The sequence below is a fragment of the Carettochelys insculpta genome, chromosome 2 (genome assembly GCF_033958435.1).
Source record: "Carettochelys insculpta isolate YL-2023 chromosome 2, ASM3395843v1, whole genome shotgun sequence".
In the NCBI taxonomy this organism is placed as follows: Eukaryota; Metazoa; Chordata; order Testudines; family Carettochelyidae; genus Carettochelys; species Carettochelys insculpta.
In genome coordinates this window covers 61,742,006-61,766,631 of record NC_134138.1, presented here as the reverse complement: position 1 = coordinate 61,766,631, position 24,626 = coordinate 61,742,006, and the positions used below count along the sequence as shown (strand labels likewise).

Here is a 24,626-nt window from a genome sequence, read left to right as displayed (position 1 = left end):
GTCCCCTTATTCCTGTGAGCAGATGGGAATAAGGGGACTTTGAAGTAGGCGGGGTCCTTTAGAAAAGGAGCCCCATCTGGACGAGCCACGCGGTGGCAATCCGCATCAATTTCGAAGTGCCGCAGCCGCCCACATGCTAATGAGGCGCTGAATATGTATTTCAGCACTTCATTAGTAAACTTCGAAATGGCCATTTACATGGCCATTTTGAAGTCTTGGGCTAGTGTAGACACAGCCACAGTGGACTTTGTTCAAGAAATTATATGTGTTAAACTGTATCACAGTTACATAGGTCTTTAAAATCCTTCATAAATGGTAACGCCTGAAACAAAATAACGATCAGGGAAATCACAAGTTCTCCCCTGTGTTACGGCTGCTTTGTGTTGTGCCAGCAACACAAATTGGCTCTAAATCTGGCATATTTGAGCCTAATGTACAGGCAGGTGGTGTTTGGTGAAGAAACATGGCAGTGTAGAGCTGTGGCTTTTCTGTGCCCCAACAGTCCACGTTTGCTATATTGACCTGAGGGACCACTGGCAGCCAGCATAAGTCGGATCAGCTTTGTGGGATGCTCTCTCTCACCTGAGAGAATGAATCTGCATCCCACTAAACATGGATTGGCCAGAAGCTCTTCCTGTGTATGTGAAAAGAAAAGCCAGGAAATCATAGTGAATGACTGGAGAGCAGTTTTAAATGTAAACAGAAAGGACCTCCAGTGGAAAACATCCCTTCTGTGCAAAATGTAAAGCACTTCTCATACAGTAAAATGGTAAGCTATGAGTTTTTTACACGTGTGTTGGCATGAGAGCTCCTTTCCCTTGTTTTAGACATACATTTTTGGAGTGTCCATATTAAAAAAGTGGATGAATATTTACATTATGTAAATTTAATATCACCTTCTGGAAGTTTGAGTCACAAGGGAAAAAGAAAAACTTAATGAGGTTTCTGATAGACTAACCCTGAGCCTTCAGAATTAGAACTTCATTCATTAGTAAACATAGCACCTCTTGAACTTCTTGGCTGAAAACAAAGAGAGGCATTTTTCCGAAGTATCCTGATCCAAGGTACACACAGTAACTAGCTTCATACATGAATGGAGAGCATAGGGACTTCAAAACTCTACATTTTTGCCCTTTTTCTACCTCTGAGACAAAACTGGGAAATAGCATGTGTTCCCTAAAAATGTAGAAATGTGCACGTGTGAAAGAGGGCAAGGGACAAAAACTGCAGAGACACCACCTGTGTTGGCCCATTTATAGTGGCCTGTGTTCTCCAGTGTGGTTAAGCTTGACTTCAAGTATGAAGGTTTCGCCCAGTAAACCGTGGTTCTTGATATATTTATTCCATACCTATCAACTTGTTTTGAGATGGAGTATCACATACTGAGACTTATCACTCCTGGGAACTCTATTTTGAACAATAAGGAAGCTCTAATAAAGTCTTTTATGTCTAGTACTTCTGTCCTTCTGGTAGCATTGCTTAGCAAATGGTATGTATTTTTCATGAAAAATTGCAAAGGAAATTTAAGAACTCTGAAAAACTGAAAGCAATCAGATTTTGATACATAAAATTAGAGTTTCAGATTTTCATATGAAAGAGGATAATTTCAACAGAAGTAAAAAATTCCTTTATCATTTTCTGTTCTTGAATAAAAGACATTTCCTTTTGAAAATATTTCAGATGAAAGATTTCAACTGACTCTTCTTTCAAGCTCTTGGCAGATTGTCAGCAAGATCATCAGTTGGATAAAGTTAGATCCCCTTGGTACCTCTCCCTGAGTAAGATCTTGCCAAATAAAATGAGGCTTAGAGTAGGTTAGGAAAACACTGAATATTTTGAAGTTTGTAACTCTGTCACTTGACTTTTCCAAAAGATATAGAAATAATAACATACAAAAAGAACTTATTATTATTTGCTTTATCAACCTACTGGTTTTATTTGCATTTTACTATTTTAAAGCCAGGATCTAAAACTGAGAAGAAAAGCAAAGAATGGAAAGAAAACTATTTGGCCACTGGTGATGGGCAAACTTCAAACTGTTAGGAGAGCGTAGCTTTGGATGGAATGTGAATATTTGTATAAAATGTGAATATTTGTGTAAAACTTATCCATAGCTCTTGAATCTGCAAATTGGCTTGAAGTCTTATGACAGCAAGCTTTTTACGAGATTTCCAGGACACTGTGATTCTAGTCAGGCTAGCAATGAATACTGTAGGAGCAGCCCTCTTGTATAGTTGCCAGTTTTGGTTGGATATATTTCTGGAGGTTTCATCACATGATATAATCTTTGATGAAAGATTAATATTTAATTCCTTAAGACTCCATGACAATCCTGGAGGTCTCACAACTCTTTCTGCTTGTAGCATTTTAGCACTTCTGCTTATCCGAAGTTCAGAGCTGCATCATATATTTTAAAATGTTAACCATCTGTCTTTGAAACTCAGCACAGTTTCCCTTTGGGTTATTTTATGTGAACTACAATAATAACCAAAATACCATAGCTTGCCAGTGATAAATCAGGATTTTTTTTCTTTTCAAAGTGGAATTTTGGAATTTCTAGCTAAGTTTTCAAATTCATGCTATACACATTAAGGCAGGCTGCAGAGACACACAAGGTATTAATTTATTAAGGTATGCATAGTAACGTTTTTAACAGGTGGCAGCTGAGAGCAAAGAAAGCATTCTTATTCTTAGAGAGAGTCAGCCTTGAGTCCAAATGATCTCATAGTCCAAATAAATATGTGAAGCTTGCCAAATCTGTCTATATAAATTCCAGTGAGCTCATATGTTTTTATCACACTGTATGTACTGGAAGAACAGGGGAGCAGAAAGGAGGCATTTTCAGTCACCCTGCTAAAAATGCATGCGACCAGAAGGGTTGGTGGATGTTTTATGAAGCATAAGGCCAAATAATGTGGGATGGGGTCCTACCTGTCCATGGTGTACTTGAAAACATTTTAAAAGCTGCAGGTCCACAGTACAGAGGGGCCAGAAGAGAAGCTGTACATAGGAATTCTGTATCTTTGGCAGATCTCATTGAAATCGGTATTAGGAGGGTGCCAGCAGGCATGGCCAGGTGGGATCCATACACTGAGGGAATCACCTTGAACAAAGTCCTTCAGAATGGTACAGTCACAGCCTTCTGCTGCTATTCCTCCCCCCCAGGTTGCATTGTAGCTATACGCTAGCTGTACAGGGTGCAGCATATGATAGATAGTCATAAAACCCACCACGAATACAAAATTGGTATCTGCAGCCGCATCTGTAGCTGCGAAAATGATCTGCACACATCTGTATCCACAGCCGCAGAGGTAAAGTGAATATCTACAAATTTTCAGTTTCAAATACAAAATTTGTAGCCACAACTGTACGTGCAACTGTAAATGTGAGCCGTGTATCTCTGCACCACAGTATGCTGATACCTGTGGACATAAAGTGGATATTCTCCGATTTGCAGGGTTCTGGATATGTGGTCACATTGCCTAATGTAGGAGGATGTTTAGATGCTCCAGTGATAGCATGGTATAAGAACCTATTTAAGAACAAAATAAATCACTTGGCTGTTTGGAGCCAAGGATTTCATTCCTCAGTCATTCCATTCTCCCCTCCCCCCTCCTACTTCCCCCCCCCTTTATTTTGTCTGTCACAGGAAGAAGTCTTTTTGCAGAGGATTTTCTCCTTCCCCATGCTTTATTTTTTTGTGAAGAAGGATTTCTCCTCTGCCTCAGTTGAACAAATAAGAAAAATGTGTGTCTATGAGAAAGAAAATGGGAAGTTTAATGTAAAAAATTAATGGTTTGATGTAAAAGTGTAATGGACCATCATTAAAATTAGGTAGGCAGTCTTACCTACTATTACTCTTTGGTCCACTATGGTGTTGTCTGTTGTTTTTTCTTTCTTGACGGAAAATGGAGAAAATCATCAATAGCTATGTCTGTAATGTAAATGAGGCCACACATAAAGGGTGCATGTTAATAACCAAGAAGGTGTTTCTTATATTTGCGTGAAAATATTGCTCTATCAACATTAAATCACTATAACAACATTGACTTTCACTTTAACAACAAGCCTTCTTCTACTACTATAGTTAATAAGTTTTCTCAAGTAGCTCTTGAAAGGATTCTTCCTTTGATTTACTCTGCATCTTCGCTGGCAGACAAATTCAAATTTAAGAAAGTTTGCTTGATATTACCGCGTGACTGTCTTCACTGTAAATACCATTAGCTGGATTTAGGGAGCACTAATTCAATATCACAATATTGTCGAGAACAACAAGAAGTCTTGTGGCATCTTATAGACTAATAGATATTTTGGAGCATAAGCTTTCGTGGGCAAAGATCCACTTCATCAGATACATGATTTGGGGGGGTGGTTTCAGAGGGGTATTTAAAGAATGGGGTCCCAGAAAAAGGGAGGGCCAGAGCTGACAAAGTCTATTCAGCAAGGTGGAAATGGCCCATTATCAATAGTAGGTATCAAAAGAGGAAAAAACAAGTCAGATCAGACAGGGGGATGTGAGCCATTGTCAGAGTCTAATGGGGAGATCTTAACACCCAGGGCAGAGAAACTGCCTTTGCGAGCCACTCCCAGTCTCTGTTTAATCCATGGTTAATGGAGTCAAATTTGCAAATAAATTGCAGCTCAGAGATTTCTCTCTCCATTTGATTTCTGAAATTTCTTTGTTTTAGGACTGCCACTCTTAAATCTGCTACTGAGTGTCCAGGGAGATTGAAGTGTTCCCCCAAGGGCTTCTGTACATTACCGTTCCTGATGTCTGATTTATGTCCATTTATTCTTTTACATAGAGACTGTCCAGTTTGGCCAATGTAAATTGCAGTGGGGCATTGCGGGCACATGATGGCATATATTATATTAGTAGATGTACAGAAGTAGTAATAGATGTATATTAGTAGATTACTAGTAGTACATCTACTAATATAATATATGCCATCATGTGCCCGCAATGCCCCACTGCAATTTACATTTGTTTTTTTTTTTTTTTTTTTTGCTGTGCCCACTGCGCCATGTGGCAACAAGGTGGTTGTGGGGGTCATGCTTGCATAAAAGGCCAAGTAACTTCTCAGCAGTTTACATTTTTGCTTGAACACCCCTCATTCCCTCACAGGCGCCATGCAGTCGGGGTCTTTCCCACACTCAGCTACATCACATAGGTAGGCCCCGACCGAATAAAAGGATGCGCCTGCCTTTTGGTGCTGACCATGCTGCCACACAGCAACCATGACCTGGCTTGTGCTCAGTTAGGGCTCCAAAGGTGGGAAACGTTTTCAGGGGCTTGCTCTTCCTGGGGGAGGGGAGTCGTCCCCAGAGGCTAAGATATGTGGGGGGACTACTTCAACTGGCCCCTCACCAAAAATGTTTTTGGGGCCTTTCTGCTGCTAGGTAGAAGTCTACCCCCAGCAATTAAGATACTTAGGGGCTTGCTGCCTTCAGGAGGAAGTGTCCCCTGGCAGCTGAGATATGCGGGGGGGTGGGGGGGGATTACTTCAGCTACTTCAACACTTCAACCAGCTCTGCAGCTGCAGACCACAGCTCCCCCCGCATTTCTAGGGGCTTGCTGCCCATTGCAGACCCCTGCTGCTTTGATATTTCTGTTATAAAATCTTTATCCTAACATTTCCTATCTGTCTTCATGCTTTGATGCCCAAAAACACAGGGCCAGTTGAGATTCCTGCTTCCTTTATAAGTTCAGTGTACAAGATTTCAGTGCCATCCACCATGTTGGCAATATCTGTGTAGTGAAGAGGGAAGCCAAAAATCTTTTTTCCTAGACTTTTCTATCTTCTTTCTTCTAACTTTGCACCCCTTCATGCAGGGAAGAATGGATGGAGGGCCAGTTAAAAATACAGTGTGTCCCGGTTTTATTTTCAGGGATCGGATGCAATCGCAGGAGCGGGGACACTCAGTGGATAACCAGTTGAGAAAGCGGCCTGTGCACAGAAGCCTTATAGTGAACAGGGAAGCCAAAGACCCTCCCCTCAGAAGCCCTGTTTTTTCAAAAACTTTACTATCATCTCGTCAAGCTTTTCAGAGTCCCTGTACTATTTTCAGGGATTGGATGTAATCATGGGAGGGGGGACAGTCAGTTCATGGCCAGTTGAGAATTCAGTTACAGAAGAAAGAGATTTCTGTTAACTTTGCCATCTCTGTGGATGCCCTACTTTTCCTTCCTTCCGACGGGAAAAATGGACATTTGCTTACTATGAGAGTGGAAGGAGGAAAACATGGTGTGGGAAGATGATGTCAAAGACCAGCGAGCATATCCAGAATGCTACGGGGATAAGGGAACTGTGGGATAGGTTCTAACGATGCACTACTGTAATCATCGATGTTTGCCAGTTGGGTGTGGCAGCAATGTTGACTTTGTGAGGAGCACGTGGGGAGGTGAGGATAGTCAAAAGCGAATTTATAAATTCCAAATCAATATTAATAAATTCAGTTTTAACTCGTAGTGTAGACACAGCCTTAGTGCTCTTTACATTGGGTGTTAGAGCAACTTAACAATGTTGCTCAGAGGCGTGGGTTGTTCACAGCCCTGAGCAAGATAGCTGGGTTAACCTAATTTCTTAGGGTACACATAACTTCACAATTATTTAGCTCTAATGTTTCAGATATGTATATAATGACACAGAAAAGACTTTCTGTTTCAAAAATTTATCTTGAAATGACATACTGAATTTGGTCAAATTAAAATTTATCTTTATTTGAATAACTTTAGTGTCGCGCCATCTGCTTTTCTATGTCTTAAAATGCTTGTATGTCTTGCATGTTTAGCACTTTGATTAGTCTTCTTTACTAACATATATACATAGAGCCCTGCAAATTCACGGATAGCCTGTTTATGTCCACAGGCATCCATATCCATGAATGTGGTTGTGGATATCTGCAGATCATTTTTGCAGATACAGATGTAGATGGGTTCTATATATACAGGCTTAGAATGATCAGACTTTTATAAAAAAATTAATAAATGTTGATTTCACTGCTTACACACAGATGAAAATGTATAGGTTTAACCTCAATAGTCCATCCTCCTTGGGACCTGACAGGTGCCAAATATGAGAATTTACAAAATCAAGGAAAAGTCAATTTTGTCCAACAGCATTAACAATGTTTCTGCTGCTTACAGGGCTTTTATCTTCCCTTCCCTACACATAGTAAGGGAGGCTTGAGTTGTAAAAGTGTGACTGACCAAATATTTTCCATAAAAACTTTTTCCAACAGAAAAATGGGTGTTCAACTAAACTAAATTTACCACTGATACTGATTTCCTTGAAAAAAATTTGTCAAAGAATTAAAACCAAAAATTATTTGTTTATGGATCATGACTCTGATTCTTCACAAATTCAGAACTCTGAGTCCCAATTATATATGTTCTGGAATATTAGGTTGCATTCACTCACTAAAATCAGTGCCCATGTTTTGTGAACTGGCATAAGCGTAGGACTGCCAGCAGCAGCACTGTGTTAGTGGGCCGTGTAGACATGGCCAGTAATTCTTTATAAAATCATATGCCTACACAATAGGCACAGTTAAAAAGCTGGCTTTAAAAACACCATTTCAATTATAAATAAGAGGCTTTCTTTCTTTCTTTCAAAAACGGAGTACTGATTGAATCAATTCTATTTATCTTCCTGAAGAAAAGCTAAAAAGTTCCTTTTTCTAATTCTGCCTACTGTAATCTGCTTTTGCAATAAGCTACTAAAAAGAAGAAGGCAACACCATGCTAAGCAAAAGAAATCAAGATAATAAAGTGTGCACAGACCTTCCTGGTTCATTTGGGCTATGTCTACGCTGCAACAATCTGTTGACAGAAGTTACTGTCAAAAAATGTCTTCCAACAAAACTTCTGTCAACAGATTGCAGCCACACACAAAAGTGGATCATTCCGTTGATCTGCTCTGTTGACAGAAAGTGGCCAGCCTGCCCGGCCGCTCTCTTGACAGAGCAGCCCACTGGAAGCACAGCAGACAGGGCTTCCTGGTGTCCTGGAAGCCATATCTGTCAACAGAGGGCCCCACCCCAAAGTTTCCACATGGCTTTTTGTCAATGGATTCTGTCAAGAAAGGTGTTCTGCCTTGTGGGGGAGAAGCAGAAGTCTGTTGACAAAAGTTCCTTGTTCTGGGTAGTTACTGGTGACAGAACTCCTTTTTAGTGTGGATGCGCCATGAGTTTTGTTGACAAAACTCTGTAGTGTAGACATAGCCTAGTAGTAAAGCAGCAGTTTCTTTCCCAGGGAAAAAAATATCACAACACAGCTTGAAAAATTTAAAAAATCAGATCAGAAATCTCAGCAAGGATAAGGGCAATAAGGGTGGTAAAAATTATGCATCGTATTTTTCTTGTTTCTCTGACAATACATTCTTAAAATGTAGTAGACTGATTGATTTATTGAGTGGTTATGGATTTTTCTGCTGATACAAGATTACCCAGTGGTGGGTTTTTGATAATTTTTTTATATCAAGAGGAAATGGTCGTGTCAATAGAGGTCACGTCAAAGAAATATTCTCTAGGGCTATGTCTAGACTAGAGAGATGCATCAAAAAAACCCGCAGAGCACCCAGATTCTCCAGGGTGTTCTGTTGACAGTAAGTCAACAGAACGTAGTGTCTTCATCAACAGCTGTACCACACTTGCCATGAGGAAGAATGCCTCTGTCAACAGAGACCTGTTAACAAAATGCCAGTCTGGACGTTCCAGGGGGCCCTCTGTCAACAGAAAAGGCCTCTGGGATGCTGTGCAGGTGTCCTGGGTGCATCATGTCCATAGCAAGCAGTGCTGTATGGTGTCTGCCTCCAGCCATTCTTAAGGCTTCAGGGAACCCAGGAATCCCTGCGGCAGGGAGCTGAGAACATGCGAGCAGCAGAGCAACATGCTGCTGTGCAAATTCCCTTTCAGCCACTCCTTTCCATCTAGCCTTCCACCATGGCAGACCAGCAGGGAGCCTGCAACCCCCCTGGGCCCACAAGGAGATGAAGTCAGAAGCCAACAGCAGCCTGTACATCATCCTGCACATGGTCCCCACCATCCAGGCCATGTCAGGGCATCATCAGAGCTGGGCCAGAGTATCTCTGGTAAGTACTGCACATATCACACACCCCTGGGAGTGGGAGACAGGCACAGACAGCCCATGCTGAGAGCGTCTGCCAGCTGGTTCGGGTGGGACATTGCACTGCACTCCCAGCACATGGAACCACAAGCAGTGTGTGCTCCACCTGGACCCAGCAAGCAGCCCCAGGCATGTGTGCTGGCCTGCTGACAGCTTCACAGGAGGCTGGACAAGCCCCAGGCCCACTGCCAGCACACGCCACGTCTGGAAGCGAGCTAGCCACACAGGCAATGAACAGTCCCTGGATACACCAAGGACTGGGGCTCCTAGGACGCAGGCATGGCCACAGGTGAGAGGCAGCACCCACTCCCACAGACAGCACTGCGAGCCACGGGGGTGGAGGTGGGCTCTGAGGAGGGCTGGGCTGCTCCCAGCTCACCTGTCACCCATGCGGGGACTCCTCTGTCGCCAGATGCCCCACAGCCCATCAAGCAGGGGTGGGGGAGGTGCAGTGGTCAGCATGGTGCCAGAGGCACAGCCAAGCCCCATGCAGCAGGGCCTGTTGTGCAGGCTACACATGTCTTTGCTCCTGGGACATTCACATCCCTTGGCCTGGTGGGTGTTGGGTGCTGCACACGGTTAGGGGGCCTCAGGGGCTGTGTTTGTGAATGACTCAATGTCTCCCCTCCTTGTCTTCCATACAGCTGGAACCTCATTGTCCAAGGGCTGGGACAGCCCCACTCTAGAACCAGGGCAGGTCCACAGCAGGAGGGGCCATCTCTGGCTGCAGGAGGACCTCCAGAGGGACCGCAATGTGGCCCTCTGGAAGATGATGGCACTCTGGAGTGGTGGGAGCAGGATGACCAGCAGTGGCAGTCACAGACCTGCGACCAACTCACGTCCCCCTTTAACGCCACCACCCAGTACCTGGTGAGACATGATGGCCCAGCTGCCCACAGTTGCTGCCTCTGCCCCCCACTGCCCCTGCCATCCCCCCACTCCACCCCACCACCATGCCCACACCAGCCACCCCACAGGGAATCATGGACCTCCTGCAATGGCTGAGGGCCATAGCTGCCCCCTTGTTCCCCAGGCCAACCCTGCTCCCCCTGCCAATCCAGACCATGCTGCAGCCCCACCACCTCTGTACCGCTCCCTGCTCCTAGGCCCAACCCAGCCCTGATGGGGGCCCCGAGCCCATTGCTGATGCCATTCAGCATCCTTCTCCCCTTTGGGTTTGCAGCCCCCTCCCTCTCCATGGACTGATGCCCACCTCCTCTGTACCAAGCCCCGCCCAAATAGTTCAAAGAGGTTTGCACGTCACTTTCTTATAAATAGTTTTGTATTACACAGTTTTGTTTGCATTCGTTTCTACTTTTTCCAGTAAAACAGTTGTTCATTGTGCCTGCTTCCCTCTTCATTGAGCAGAGGTCAGGGGGGTGTGGGGGCAAAGAGAGCGCTCATGGTGGGGATGGGGCAGGGCTGTAGGCCCAAGGCCCCTGCTGGAGGGGTCCCTAGGGAGGCTTATTGGGGGCTGTGAGGGAAACTGTGCCTCAAGGCCTCCCAGATCTGCATCCCCTTCTAATGGTCCTGGTGGCTTGGAGCTGTACCCAGCTGTTCATACCCAAGGCCAGGCACGCTGGGAGAAAAGCTTCCCCTCTTCCCTTCCACTATGTTATGCAGGGCACAACACACGAACACAACTTGGGGGATGTTGTGCTCTCCCACATCCCGGTCTCCCTCCACCTGCATTCTGCCCTAGTTGAAGTGGACATTAAGGAGTGTTTGGCTGGGGTCCAGCTGGACAGCGTAAGGCCTCATGAGCTGCTTCTTGAGGGGGTAGGCCACATCCTCCATAATGAATAGTGGCACGTGCATGTCCCTGACCATCACTTCATGGCAGAGGATGAATGTGCCAACCTCAGTCCTTCGGCACAGGCAGGAGCTGCAGAACGGCTGCACGTTGTGTGCCCAGGAAGACCACCCGATGTAAATGTCTATGAAGTGTCCATGGTGGTCTGCCAGGGCCTTCAGCACCATGGAGAAGGACCCATTTCTGTTGATATATCTGGCATCACTGTGGTCCAGTGCATGGATGGGGTTGTGGGTCCCATTAATAGCCCCAAAGCAGTTTGGGAATCCCATTGCAGTTGCAGCAAATTTGGCCATGGCTGCATCCACGTCTGCCAAACAGATAGCCATCTGCAGCAGGGTGACATTGATGTCCATCGTGACCTGCAAAGGGAGGGGACCAAACACACACATCAGGGACTTAGGGAGGGGGTCCCTGGGCTAGCAGGAGGGGGCGTCCCCTGCCCTCTCCTGTCCCTTCCACAAGCTCTCCAGGATCCCCTCCTGTGAGACCATCCCTCCAGCAGAATTTGTGTGTGAGGGTGGGATGGCACAGTTCCCCCCCAATCCCACCCCTCACACCCATTGTCCCCGCTTCCTGAGGGTCCTCCTTTGGCATGACACCCCCACCCACCCATGCAGAGACTTGCAGCCCAAGAGTGCCTTACCTTCAGGAGGAGCGCCCCGACAAGCGGCAAGCAGCAGCTGTTGCGTGTGGCACGTTTCCACAGGGCGACTGCCACCCTCTTCTCCACAAGGGTGGCAGGCTGCAGCCAGGTGTCCTGTCTCCAGAGGGTGGGAGTTGAGCCAGGCCCAGAACTCCAGGGAGGTGGCCTTCCTCATGTGGACGTTCCGGAGCCACTGCTGGTCATCCTGCTGCCCTATGGCCAGCCAGTAGCACCAGTCGGAACCGGTGCGGTGCCTCCAGAGCTACCCATGCACCTGGAGTGAGGTGAGCATGGGTGGGATTGTGTGATAACAACAGTGGGTTCCTCAAAGCTGGTGTCCAGCTCACCTCCCAGAGGAAGAGGAGGACGGCTGTGAGGAGGTGCAGCAGGTACAGAAGCATCTCTGGGTGAGGCCAGAGCAAGCCTGAAGGTGGCTCAGGCACCGTGGCTGCCTGGAAAGCACTGTGTCTCTCAGGAAGCATTGAAGCCCTACTCTAGGAGCTGTACAGTCCCTCGTGGATGTAGGAACACCTTCGCATGGGCAGGGAACGGGTGTCTGGGGGATTGGGCCCTTTAAGGCCGCATCTTGTTGGGGCTTCCAGAAGGGATTGCTGACCGTGCAACCCTGTGTGACAGCGTTTCGATGGCCGTTTGGTTGAGAGAGCAGCCGGGCAGTCTGGCCGCTGCCTGTGAACAGAGCAGATCGAAAAGAGATCTGCCTTGCTGTCTGGCCACGACCTGCCAACAGGAGTTTTGTCGGAAGATAGCTTCCCACAAAAACTTCTGTCAACAGATCGCTCTAATTTAGACATAACCTTTGTGACAAGAAAATATGATGTATTGTCTAACTTTACTGTTTTCATAAATCTCATGCGAGCTTGCTAGAAGACTGTTGAATTACATATACCACAGCATCTAGATATATTTATTTCTTGGTAATTTCCCAAGAGCAAACTGCAGCTTTTAAAAGGATCTCTGAAGAAAATTACTTGTGTTTTATTAGTGAAGAACAATCGTAATGTGGTTATTCTTAAATACATTATTACGCTTGGCAGCAGCGATACAGGATAGTTGGAACATGCAAGTGTTGCTGAGGGCATCTGTGGATGATGAATGTGCAGTGTCATGGTTGAATTATACTGACTAAAACAAAACAGATTTTAAAATCAGCAATCTCCATTTTTCTGAGCATGGTACTGGGATTTATCAAAGATTAGTGTCTCAGATTTTATTGGCATGCAAAGACCGTATACCATTAGTGCTCTGTACGTGCACTACAGCAGTTTTCTTTTGCATTAATTGTTTGCCTGCTGTAGGAATTCTCGGCTGTAATGGAATTAATGTCAGATTTTTTTTCTAGGTGTGCTCTTTTGGAGGAGTACTTACTGGGTTCATTGCAGAGCAAGCTAAAGTCCCACTGTAACCAATCCTGAAATGAAACATTGTTCATTCATTACTGGATTAAAAGTTAAGCACTTCTGTAGGGCGTGTCTACACAAATATTCATGTTTTGGGAAGCCAGGGTACGAATCCACCCTGTGCTCATCTCCCATGCACTAACCATCCACGTGGACCCTGCTGATGCATACTGACAGGTTGTGAGTGCACTTAATCTACTCCCATTTCAAAGCAGGGATTGAGTCAATATCCCGTTGACTTCACTATTCTCTCATTATGTTCAATTAGGATGGAAAAGTGGGGTCATGTAGAATTAACAAGGTGAGCGAGATGTGTCTGCTTAAATTCTCTCAGCAATATAATATATAATAAAGTATGCAAATCATATGGATGTTTAAATTGCCACTGTCAGATGTCAGAGTTAGCATCCCATTAAACTATATGAAGGAATTTATTAATTATTTTATTGTTTTAATTTGGTTGAGGAATTCCTGGTGGCTCATGAACCACACTGCAGCAGGGGACATCCTGAAGGCTTTCCTCACAAACCAGAAGGGCTAGGAACACCGGCATACTGTGTAAAAATACTTTACAAAATACTTTAAAAGTACTGTGTAGAAATACTTTACAGAAGCTTAAAATCTGTGCAGATGGAAGGGTTTACAAGGGGAATGACAAAGTGTGAGCACTGGGTTAGTTCCAATCACAGCCCAAGGGCAGCTGGGGTTGATACACAGACCTCTTCCAGTCCCTAGAAAGAACTGGAAGGGTAGGTCTCTTCATATCATACCCCCCAGGATACTTTAATTAGGTTAGAATGTACTGACTAGTTCTGAGGGTGGCTGCATACAGCAGCACAGTCTGATAGGCTAACACAAGTCAAAACAGGAAAATGGTAGAGAACTTGGAACATCAGAATGGTGCCTGGAGGACACCACTTTCCAGTTGGAGAAGGTAAACAGGCAATTCTGCTGCATGGATGTGGGTATGCACATGTGCATGAATATTGTCTTCCAATGTTATCCTAGGCTATGTCTAGATTACAGGGATTTGTCAGCAGAAGTTTGTGTTGGAAGTTATCTTGCGACAGAACTTCTGTCGGCACATCACATACAGACTACAAAGCAGATCAAAAGAGCTATCTGCTCTGTCAAGAGAGAGCAGCCGGACTGCGTGTCCACTCTAGCAGCAAAACAGCCACCCAGGACCACAGCAGACAGGATCACAGGTCACCATTTCCTTCCAGGAGCCCTGGCAAAATGCACCGTTAAAGGGACCCCCTCCCCAGACATGTTTCCTGCCTATGCTGAAGGTGTGCCTACCTCTTCGAGGAACAGCACAGCTTGCACAGGGCTTCATGTTTTTCTGGGAGACACCACCCATTCCAGGGAGCCAAGGTGCCAGGACAGCTCCTGGGCTTGTGCTGGTCTCACATGGAGATGCTGCAGCAGCTGCTGCACCATCTAATGGCCATCCTCCTCTTCCTCATGGAGGGTGAGCCAGAGACCACCTGCAAGGACCTCACCATGGCTGCAGAACAGTCACACCTGCATCACTCCCCCTGACCCCAGGTGCACAGCCGGATCTGGAGGCACTGCACCAGTTCTGACTGATGCAACTGGCTGGTCATGGAACAATGGGATGACCAGCAGTGGGTCCAGAACTTCCATATGCAGAAGCCAACCTTCCTGGAGCTCTTTGCCTGTCCCCTCCTCCTGCAAGTCATGACGGCCATCAACATCATCTTGCTGCATAGGTTTCATCTGTATGGGAGATGGGGGTTAAATTGTGGCCAAATTCACTGCCCCTGGGGTTTCCAAACTGTGTTGGGACCATCAATGGGACCCACACCAGATTCTATGCCCTGGAGCATAGCACAGCCAAATACATCAACCTCAAGAGATACTTTTTGATGGTGCTTCAGGCACCGGTCCATCACCACGGACAGTTCGCAGACATTTACGTCGGGCTGGGCACACGATGCTCATTTGTTCCACAACTCTGGCCTGTGCCAGACACTGGAGGCAGGCACGTTTGTCACCTGTCATGAACTGGCAATTGGGGACGTTCAGGTACTACACTGCATCGTGGGGGACGTAGCCTACCCCCTCATGCTCTGGCTCATGAAATTGTACACCAGCCAGCTGGACCCCAGCTGGGAACTCTTCAGTGCCCACCTCAACCAGGCCAGGATGCAGGCTGAATGCTCCTTGAGCCACCTCAGAGCATGCGTCTGGTGCCTGCTCACCCCTGTTGAGGTTGGGGGAGCACAACATACACCAGGTTGTAGTGACATGTGCCCTGCACAACATTGTGGACAGGAAGTGGGAGGTTTTCCTCCCAGGGTCGGGGGGCAGATGCTAGCCACGAGAGCCATGCATACGAGCAGCCAGGCATAGCTACTATCTGCCAGCCCCATCAGGATAGGGTGCAGATCTATGAGGCCCTGAGGGAGAGATTCTCCCATGCCCCCCAGTAGTCCTCCCAAGGGCACACCCACAGAGGCCTCAGTCCCACAGCCCTACCTCATCCATACCACGACCCTTCCCCTCATACTTCCTCCTCCCTGCTCAATAAAGTGGGACATAGGTGTGGTGAACAAATAACTATATTAATGAAACAAGGAAAAGCGTGTTGTAAAGAAACATTGAAATCAGAACTATTTACAGACAGGGCTGGGCACTCAACTGTTTACATTGTGGGGCCTTGGGAGAGGAGGTGAGGGGCCTCAGAACATGGAGGGGATGGAGGGGCCAGAAACCCTCCTGCCACAGGTTTGGAGCCCCAATCCGGGCTGCAGTGGGACTGGGACCTGGGAGAAGTATGGGCAGGGAGCAGCTGTAGAGGGGTCTGGGGAAGCAGGGCAGGGTGGAAGGCAGGGGGAGTGGTCTTGGCTAATGCCCACTGGATGAGGTCCAGGATGCCCTGTGGGAGGGCTGGCAGAGGCAGGGCAGTGGGGGCAGGGGAGGAAGCCACGGGCAGCTGGGCAATCACATCCTACCAAGCATTGGTGATGACATGAAAAGTGGGACAAAAGTTAGTCCCAGGCCTGCAACTGCCACTCCATTTTGGCCCACAGCTGCCGTTCCACAATGCATGTCATAGTCCAGAGGGCAGCATTGTGGTCCCACTGGAGGTCCTCATGGATGAGCCAATGGCCCCACCAGCTGTGGCTTTGGCCTGGTGGTGAGGTGGGGGTGGCTTGGCCCTTGGGTGGTGTAGGTCTAGCTGTAAAGGAGACAAGGAGGGAGATGGTGAGTCATTCATGCTATGCAGCCCCTGAAGACATGCCCCTCTACCATAAACACCAACCAACATCCCCTGGGCCAAGGGATGGGAATGTCATCAGAAAGCCTTCCAGAATGTCCAGACTGACTTTCTGTCAGCAGATCTCTGTCAGCAGAGGCATTATGCCTCATGGGAAGTGGGCTAAGAATGTTGACAAAAGTGCTGCATTCTGTCCATTTACTGTTGACAGAACACCTTGGGAATCTGGATGCTCTGCAGATTTCGTTGACAAGACCTTCTAATATAGACATAGCCAAAGACATTCATTTCATGGCATGAGGGGATGCTGTTAATAGCTACAAAGTGAACACGTGGAAGCTGCAATGTAACCTCAGAAATATAAATACCGTGAATGTTTGTAACTAAAATGCTCGTAACTCTGAACAAAATTTTATGGTTGTTCTTGTATAAGGTTACACGTGACCACTGAGGTTGTGTCTACATGGAGCTGTGCAAAGCAAAATGTTTTTTTAAAGCAAAAATAGTACAATGTTGTGTTAAAAGTAAACTACTAAAAAGGGAGCAAACAGAATTCTTCTTCTGCAGGATAAAGTTTCAAAGCTGTATTGTCAGGCTGCATCTACATGGAGCTGTGTTGCCAGCAGCGTAATGCAAAGAAGGGGTCTTGAAAATGCAAATGACCACTTATATGCATATTTCTGTGGCTAATTTGCATAGTTGCATGAGATTGCCCTGCTGGCAGAGGCTGTTGCTGGCCATAAACAAGCTGTGTAGACATGATTCTGCCAGTGAAAAACCCTCTTTTTTGGCAGCCCCTTATGCCTGGAAAACATCAGGCATAAGGGGTTGCTGAAAAAGGGGGTTTTTGCCAGCAGAACCATGTCTACTTGGCTTGTTTTCTTTCAGCGCGATCTCATGGGACTATGCAAATTAGGCTCTCAAATACACAAATGAGTACCCTTTGCATTTTCAAGACCCTCACCTTTGCATAATGCTGCCAACAGCACAGCTCCATGTAGATGCAGCCTGACAATACAGCTTTGAAACTTTATTGAGCAGAAGAAGAATTCTGTTTGCTCCCTTTTTAGTAGCTTACTTTTAACACAATACTGTACTATTTTTGCTTTAAAAAATTGTTTCAATTGCTGCCTGATTGTGTACTTCCAGTTCAAAATAAGGTCTGTGGTTGACCGGTCAGATTGTAACTTTGGTGTTCATAACTCTGAGGTAGCATCCTGATCACTTAAAACACCCATGGTACGAGATGCAGTTAAAGTAGAAGAGAGTAATTAACCCTGCTGGTAGGCAGATGAGTAATTTTTTCACCTGCTTGAGAGATGAGGCAGCAAATCTGGCAGTATAAAGGATAACCCAGGGAGCCGGAAAGGCATTTTCTCATAATTGCTGCTATATGTTTGTGCTGTACCTAGAGCTTAAGAAGGAGACAAACAATTAAGACACAAACAACAAGTCTCGTGGCACCTTATAGACTAACAGATCATTTGGAGCATAGGCTTTTGTGGGCAAAGACCCTCTTCGTCAGATGCATGAGCTGGGGAGGCAGGAGAGGTTTCAGAGGTGGGTATAAAAAGGGAGTCTCAGTCAAGGGGAGGGCCAGAGCTGACAAGGTCTGTTCAGTCATGGAGGATGTGGCCCATTCTCAGAAGTTCATGTGGAGGTGTGAACACCATGAGTAGAGAAACTGCTTTTGTAATGGACCAATCACTCCCAGTCTCTGTTCAACCCCTGGTTGATGGAGTCAAATTTGCAAATGAATTGTAGCTCTGAAGTCTCTCTTTGGAGTTTATTTTTGAAATTTTTTTGTTGTAGGACTGCTACTTTTAAATCTGTTACTGAGTGTCCAGGGAGATTGAAGTGTTTTCCTACAGGTTTTTGTATGTTACCATTCTGGGTGTCAGATTTATGTCCAGTCTGGCCAATGTAAATTGCAGTGGGGCATTGCTGGCACGTGATGGAATATATTATATAAGTAGGTGTGCAGGTGAAAGAGCCCCTGATGGTGTGGCTGATGTGGTTAGGTCCTGTGATGGTGTCACTGGTGTAGATATGTGAGCAGAGTTGGCACTGAGGTTTCTTGCAAGGATTGGTTCCAAGTTTAGAGTTACTGTGGTGTGGTCTATAGTTGCTGGTGAGAATTTGTTTAAGGTTGGCAGGCTGTCTGTAGGCAAGGACTGGCCTGCCTCTCAAGGTCTGCGAGAGTGAAGTATCGTTGTCCAGGATGGGTTGCAGATCACTGATGATGCACTGGAGAGGCTTTAGCTGGGGGCTGTATGTGAAGGCCAGTGGTGTTCTCCTGTTTTCCTTTTTGGGCCTGTCTTGTACCTTCTCGGTGCATGTTGAAAGTACCTTGGTGGACCGGTGTGCTGCTTAATTTGCTGAGATAACTTATACACTTTAAAATGTATCTAACAACAGAGAGCTTCTCTGAAGCCAAATGTGTGCATACACAGAACCAGGTGCAAGTAAAGATGTAGGGTACAACTCAGAAAAAGACAAATGATGAACCATTGCAGTTAAAAGGAAGGTTTTGAGTCATTCAGACTATCACGTCGAGTGAATTTTTCCCACCGTGACTCCAACATATTCAGTGGGAGAAGGTTTAAAGAGAAGAGTTTGAAGTGAAGGCTATGTAGGACCCAAGGACAGTCTCAAAGCAGGAGGCAGGGGCTGTCTGTGAATGCTGGATCCCCACTTTTAGAGTTGGGAGTCATGCTGTGAAGTACTTTGGCGGCAGTAGGTGTTAGAGAAGGGAATGTATTAAAACAGAATTGTAGAGCCTGATATTGTGTCTTTATAGTCTGTGTAACTTGCTTTTTACTCCTTACTGTTTCATCTTTCAGTCTGTAATAGTTTTTCTATTACATTTTTGCTTATTTTTACCTCCAGCAAGGCTGTAGTGTATAAGTTGCAGAGAGCATGCGGGCATAGGTGATGTGGGAGGTTTGTACAGGGGCCCACATGAGCCCCCCCTCCTGCCCTGCCATGTTGCCCCTGCCCTTCTGGAGTCATCACCAGTGCCACCCTGCTTCTGATGAGTGCAGATGCATGGGCAGAACAGGGGTGGAGCAGGTGCAGGAGGGGGAGGGGCATGGGCAGAGAAGGGTGGGGCATGGGCACATGGCTAGTCCCCCCTTTCAATCCACACACTATATGTAGGCTAAAGTGAATTGACAACTGGGGGCTGGCTTCATGCTTCTGAGGCGATGAACCAGAAGGGAGACGTCCAAGTGTCTGGTAGTTAAGAACTTGGGGTAGATGGATTTTGGGAGACTCTGGAACAAAAAGGCAGTGGAGGTCTTGTTGCAAAGAGAACTAAGCTGGTCAGAGCCAGGGTGGGACGTTATGCTTGCGGGGTGGTTACTTGCTCCAGGGCTCTAAGCCATCACAACATGGCATTGATATCCGAAGTTACCAAGGTGGCTAGTGTCAGAAGGCCTTACTGCTCTGGGTGATGCTCAAAACATCACCCCATCATTACTACTCATTTCTGTAAAGCTTCATGCAGAAATTCCATAAAAGGCTTCAGTGGCACAGAAGTGCATTTGATATATTAGGCGAAAGAAAGCCAGGGAATTTAAAATGAGCCATGAATATGAATCTAGATTTCATTGTAATGAGAATGATTGCAACAACTTTAACCAGTTTCAAATGGCAAATTAACAAATCTTTGAAATAGAGTATACACTGCCATTGGGGACAACTACTTCATAAGCTTTAGCAAACCATACTGAAAACCCGTCATGAAAGAATATGAACTTCACTTCTTATCATTCATTGATAGCTACCAGTATTTTTTACACTTCCCGCTGCTACGTTCTGTACTTTATGGGTACGATAGGGTTTACTGTACTTCTTACTTGAAGAGGGTAGGAAGAAGAAAACAGGGATGAAATTCTGACCTCACAAAAGCCAGTAGTAAATGTCCCATTGATTTCAACAGGGCTAGGGTTTCATCCCAGAATTTCAGCTAGCATGTGGTTTCGTTCATGAGGGCCATTAGCTCTCAGTAGTCAAATCCCTTTGGAGAAATTTCTTCCACAGTGACACCTACAAGAAACCGTCTAACTGTTAATGGCAAATGGCAAAAATATCCAGCAAGACTGTATTGCAGCTAAGCTCGTTTACATCAGCCAAGGATGTGACTGAACATATTTGGTAAAAATGGCCATTCGTCACCTGGATCCCTTTACTAAATGCTGGTGCTATTTCCCCTACCCTTTGTTTGTTTGTCTTAGCTTGCTAGCTTTTGAAGGCAATCCTTATGTCCTTAGAGTCAGAGAGATATCGCCGTGTTAGTCTATGTTCTATCAAAACAAAAAAAGCAGTCCAGTAACCCTTTGAAGTGCTTTTTTATTATGTCCTTATATTTCACTACTCCTAACAACTTGTGTTGTAGACAGAAAACTAATAATGGCTAATTAATAAATCAAAAGAAGCACAGTATTTTAGGGGTGATCTCATCCATGCTATAAAAGAGGATTTTACTGCACCCTGGCTCTGATGAGATACTTCTGCATTCACAGCCTGAAATTGTATACACATTCCTCTTTTGCCATCTAGACAGAATGTTAGACTGTGATCCTCTCCATCTGGAATGCTCATTGAAGTCTGCAGGGGTTATGTATGTGGATGGCTTCCAGAGACAGGCCCTGAGTTTGCTGGATACAATCAGCCTTTGGTCTTTCATTCTACTTTCCAAGCATCTTGGTTCTTTGAATAAATATGTTTTGGATTTCATTTTATCAGATGCATTTGACTGTGGAGAATATAATCTCAGGATTTGTTAGCTATATTTTCAACCTTTCCAAATCCATCTATTTATTTATTTTTTCTAATTCATATTTGCAATATTTCCCCAATTAGTGTCAACTGCAGCTGCACTCTTTGTTCTGTATTCCAAGACACATGGGCCATAATATCAGAACTAGGGAACACCAAATGAAATTCATGGGGAGCAGGTTTAAAACAATAAAAGGCAGTTCTTCCCACAGCGTACAGCCAACCTGTGGAACTCCTTGCCAGAGGAGGCTGTGAAGGCTAGGACTTTAATAGGGCTTAAAAAAGAGCTGAATAAATTAATGGAGGTTAGGTGTTATTAAGGGCTATTAGCCAGGTTGAGTAAGGAATTGTGTCCCTAGCCTCTGTTTGTCAGAAGCTGGAGATGGATGACAGGAGAGAGATTGTTTGATTGTTACTTGTTCAGTCCACTCCCTCTGGGGCACCTGGTATTGGCCACTGTCAGCAGAGAGGATACTGGGCTGGATGGACCTTTGGTCCGACCCAGTATGGCCATTCTTATGTTCTTATGTGTCTACTCTACAGCGATCCTTCGAAAGAATTTCTTCTTGAAGATCTCTTCCAAAAAAACCTCCTTTTGAAAGATCGTGTCCACATATAAAAAAGCAGATCTAAAGAATGATCTGCTTTGTTGAAAGAGAACATCCACAGAGCTCCCTCTCTTTTGAAGGAACAGGCCAGGGACTGAAAAATCTGGCACTATGAGGACTGCTCTTTCAAGAGAAGGGCCCCTGGAGCATCTATACATGCTTTTTTTCTGAAAGAATGTTTTGGAAAAAGATGCTTTTCCTCATCTGGGAGAGGAAGAGGGCTTCCAAAAGATATGCCACATTCTTTCGAATTCCTTTTGAAAGAAGGCATTTTGTTTGTAGACGCTCTGCGGGATCTTTCAAAAGAGCTTACTAGTGTAGATGCAGCCATGCTGAATAAAACTAACATAAACACGTAACACTCCAGGACATCACTGGACACATTTTTCCATCCCGAAGTGGAAGAAGAATTGTAATTTGCCAGTTTACACTCATTTGATAAACTGCTCTCTTACAACTGTTTCTCTGGAATCCCCCAAAGAGATTAGGGGGTCATCAGTTTTTGTTTAAAGCTTCCTTGTTAGAAATCCCATATGGAGAAATGAAGCAGGAAATAAAGACAAAATGGAGATGCCTCAGTTTAGGAAATCTGACCAGGTGATTTGCTAGTAAGACATCTATTCTTCTCCCCTCAAGTGTTGCTGCTACATCTATTGGTGAGAAAATCTGGGAGCTGCAGAAAATCCACAACTAGGAGCCAATTTGTCCTGATGCTCCTCATTTCCATTCTCCTACAGGGCTAGGGGGAGTAGATCAGGATGGAGTGGGCTGGGGCCCAGGGGCTCTGTTTCCTGCTGCCCAGTGAAGCAGAGTGACCCTGTTGGGAGATGGAGGAACAGCACAGGCTGCTGAGGTTGTTCCACTTCCAGAGGCTGTTGTCACAGTGGGAATGCAATGGCCCAACCCCTACTGCCACCCCACAGCAGGCCCCCTGCTAATCTCCTGGCATGTGTCTCTTGGGAGAAGGGCTTCAGGGAAAGGGTGCAAGAGGAGTAAGAGGGGGCAGAGCAGGGTCAGGAAGAGGGGGTGGAGGAGGAGCAAGGCATGGGGGAAGGAGTGAGTGTGGGGCGAGGTAGAGATGGGGTGGGGGTAGGGTCTGTGGCAGGGGGTTGCTATAGGGCCTGTGCCTGGGGCACTGCAATGGAGTTGTCCCATACCCGATGTCCCTGTATAGGCTGCCCTCTCTAGTGCATTTAAAATCTTCACCTCCTGGCTACAGACTCTGCAACAAGCTTGCCTTAACTGGTTCTGCACATCAGTCTAAAGTTCACTCCATTTTTTCAGGGGGGTCCTTAAAAAAAAAGCAGTTCATAAAACCTTTCTCCATTTTTTCCTGTTATGGATTTTTTATTGCTCTAACTCCATCCTCTTCAGGCAACCTGGGTACATCCACGCTATAGAGATTTTTCGACAGAAGCCCTTCTGGAAGAGCTCTTCCAAAAGAACGTCCACACACACAAAAGCAGATCAAAAGAGTGATCTGCTGTCTTGAAAGAGAGCATCCACACAGCCCCGGCTCTTTCCAAAGAACGGGCCAAAGACTGAAAAAATCAGGCCCCAAGAGGATGGCTCTTTCAAAAAAAGGGCCTGTGGAGCGTCTACACGTTTTCTTTCAAAAGAATCTTTCAAAGGGAAGTGCTCTTCCTGAAATGGGAAAGGAAGAGTGATTTCAAAAGGAGTGCCACATGCTTTCGATTTTCTTTTAAAAGAACATTTTTTGTGTGTAGACGTTCCACGGGATCCTTTGAAAGAGCCCCCTTCTTTCGAAAACTCTTCCAAAAGATCTTGCTAGTGTAGACGGAGACCCTGCGGTGCACCAAAATGAACAAGCAGTCATGTAGCACCTTAAAGACTAACAAAATAATTTATTAGGTCATGAGGTTTTGTGGGGCACCCCAACTTCTTCAGATCTGGAGATATGCCATTTCCAGTGCAGCACTCCCTCATTTGCGTTCTTCTTCCGAAGGGGGAATGCTGGATAGACACAGCCAATCAGTTTTAATTAATGATGGAACTTTACTTCCTTCTGGTGGTTACTGGAGTTCCTCTAGAATCTTTTGTAAGGTTCTTCTTCAAAAGCACTTGGCAATTCTAAATGTAGTGAGTGGAACAATAAATGCATTCTCCTGTATCTCATATTTGATTACAGTGAAGGAGGGAGCCCTTTAGTCACTCTAACATCAATTTTTCTGAACTCTTTTTTCTTGCTGGTCTGTAATTCCCAGAATCAATTGCAGCTCATTAACCTGGTGTCAAGATGTGGGCATTATGGGCATAATTGTCCATTTTACATCATATGTGACAAAGTGTACGTTTCATTCTCCATCCTCACTGCATGTTTTTGGTTTGCTTTTGTTTTTAAAGATACATTTTTGGACCTGACAAACTATTTATGCAGACTGTTTTTTTTTCCTTTCGTTTCTCCTGGCTGTTCATTAAAACTGGTCTGGACCAAAAGCCTGAATTGGAATACCACAAACTTTGAGGTATTCTGAACATGCATCTCAATCTGGAGCTAGGTTTTGTTGCTTGAGCACAACTTTACTGTTTAAGTATATTAGGATTTGTGCATATTTTGTGACATTAGTAAAATACTCGTTACTAGAGGCATTACCCTGAATACATGTTCATTCTGTAAGCCTATTAATTGCTGCTATTTATGTTATTTGACTGACGCATTCCTCTGTTTACAACTTCCTAAGTGTTTACAGCGGAGATACTGATGTCACAGTTCAAGGATGTATGTGAACAAAAAAGAAACAAGCAGGAGACACTGTTTAACCCCGGGGGGGAAAATCCCCTTTAATGTAAAAGAACTGTGCGCTGGATTATTTGTTCTAACAGTAAAATTCACAGAGGGAAGCTTAGAGGAAGGAAACCACTCAAAAAATCTCCTCAAAAAATTGCGTGCTGATTATTTTAGCAGGGATCAGAATTTGACCCCATCGACGAGTTATGCAAACACATGCTTACTGTGAGTCTGGT

The 24,626-nt window shown here is 45.3% G+C and overlaps 1 protein-coding gene across 1 annotated transcript in view; it reads left to right on the top strand.

Moving 5' to 3' along the window:
- PI15 (peptidase inhibitor 15) overlaps nt 1-24,626 on the top strand; it is a 44,820-nt gene that overhangs the window by 5,546 nt on the left and 14,648 nt on the right. The gene's annotated exons all lie outside the window — the stretch shown is intronic.